Consider the following 2,500-nt stretch of genomic DNA (forward strand, 5'->3'; position numbering starts at 1 on the left):
CATTAGAATTAATCAAACCTAAGGCTTAGATTTTCCTTGGAGATCCAATCTAAAGGTTTGGTGGTCTCAAATAGGTTTGAGACGTGTTAATCAGTAAGCATGGAAAAGCTACTTTATTTTTCTTCTGTGCACCCCATTAGAATTCATCATGGTTGAATATTGATAAAATAAGGTAATGTGATATTGTATCTCTTTCTTAGTTGTTTAACCATATGATTTATTTTGAATTTAGACTTTTTCTAAGCCTTTCAATTATAATATCTTTTGAATGTATGTCCATTTTCTCTATAAAACTAATGTATAGTGTTTGGTGGTTAGATTTTAGGTCATTAGATTTTGTAACAAGTTAGTTCTTTAAAAACTGGATTCCAGTCTACACACTTGATTTTTTATTTATTTTAATTAGTTTTGATTGAATTCTAGGGGGTGCACGAAGAGATTTAATTTCTTTGAGATATGCCGAAAAATAAAATTTGTAAAAATAATTTACATTAAAAAAATACACAAAAAAATATAGGATAAACTATATTATGGTATTAAATAATTTTGTACCAGAGCAATTAAAGAATTTCAAGAAAAAAAGTTAGAATTTGAGGGTGGGGGCACACTTGTCACTTTGTTATAATTTTACTAAAAATTAGTACCACTTTCTGTGGCCCTCTTTTTTGAGGGGTTTAAACTCCCCCAAATTTTTTTAAAAATTAGTAAATTAGAAACTAGATTTAGAGGACTATGCATTTTTATTTTTTGTATTTTAAAATATTTAGTGTAACTATCTTCAAACACTCATCAAAGCACAAAAATTGGTGATTTTAGAAAATAAAATGTGGCATCTTAGACCTCCCTTTTGGCACCATAACTTGGTAAATATACTGAGGAGTTGAAAGATAAGTTTGATACATTGGCCTAGTTTGTTTCTCTATTTTTGCATCTTTGATTTGTCTTGTCTCCACTACTTTGGCCTTTTATTAGCTTTTTGCTATTGGGACTAGCCAGGTTTAGATGGAAATGATTGTGGGTGTTTCTTCTATTCAAAGCATAATTTTGTTTAAGGACTTCATGCTTTCTCTTTCTCTATAAAATAATTAGGGTTTTGGGTCTACTTTAAAAAATGTGTTTTATCGTTGATAAAAAAATATTTGTAAAACCAAAGATACAATAAGAAAAAAAAATCCCCTAACCACTCTTAGCTTTTATGTTGTACTATTGATTTAGATAAACATTATTGATTAACCTACTCTTAGTTTGAAAATGTCTTGTAAATTTTGTAACTAAAAAAATTCTATATTCAACTTTCTAACTCTAATGTACTCTATGCCTTCTTAAATTTTTAGAATAAAAAATAAAATAGTCAAAATCTAATTCTCTATAAGTAAACCCCACCAGTGACACCTTCATCCCATACCTCAAACACTAAAAACATCTTTTATAAACACTACTAAAAAAAAGATAGCACATAACAAAGATATGAAAAGGGAGAATACAAAACATTATTTTGGGGCCAACCTCATTTAACACTAGAGCACATCATTCACATTTGGCATGGGTCTCCACATATAAATACACAGTCCTTCCATATTAATAACAAAGGCAATATGTAATCTTATATTATTCATCATTGAAAATATCTTCTATCATCTATAAGCAATTTGATGATATTTACGCTATAGTTTGTAATCTATATCTTACCTGCATAAAATCAAGCCTATTTGGAGATGTTGATGCTATAGTGCTTTTTGGTGATAGGATACAATCCAAAATATTTGGAATTAGATTAAACACATTTTAAGGTCTATGAATGGTGATAATTAGAGCATGAAATGACCTACAACAAGAAAGTTGAGAAAGAAACTAGATTCCATATATTCAACAATAACTTTCTTTACTAATCTAATAGATAGATCCTCTAGGGGCCTTATTTTGTTTCAATTTAATATATTTACATTTCTCCAACCTATTTTTTAGATAGTTGTTATACCTATTATTTATCCATAAGAAAATTTCTAATATCTATATCCTTTATGTCATTATGTTTTGGTAAAAAATATAAAAAATCATTTACCAAGAAATATAATATTTTAATTATTCTCTAGTTATAATTTATACTTGGTAATCTTGTTATAATTATATCTTCTAAGAGTTTCCTCAATCATGAATAGAGCCATTATCATGAATGGTTATCGGGTATAACTTTGAAGGTATGTTGTAATTGAAATTTCAAGCACTTAAAAAATACAATCACATCAAAATATTTTAGTTTGAAAGTTGAAATAGTTTTAAGTTGCCTCAAAAGTTTCAAAAAATGTTTTGGAGCCCAATTTGAGGCAATAAATTTCGTTGTAAGGCCCCAGAAAGTCACTGTCATTGAAGTTGGCCAACAAGGCTATAGAGCTCTTAGAAGGATTTTTGAATATATATGCAGTTTGTCAATCAAAGTCTCAAATAAATAATTATGGCTCCTAGAATTTGGACTACCTATTCTTGAATCTTCTATTTTTGC

The sequence above is a fragment of the Cupressus sempervirens genome, chromosome 4, assembly GCF_028749045.1.
Source record: "Cupressus sempervirens isolate cs-2001-9-10 chromosome 4, ASM2874904v1, whole genome shotgun sequence".
In the NCBI taxonomy this organism is placed as follows: domain Eukaryota; kingdom Viridiplantae; phylum Streptophyta; class Pinopsida; order Cupressales; family Cupressaceae; genus Cupressus; species Cupressus sempervirens.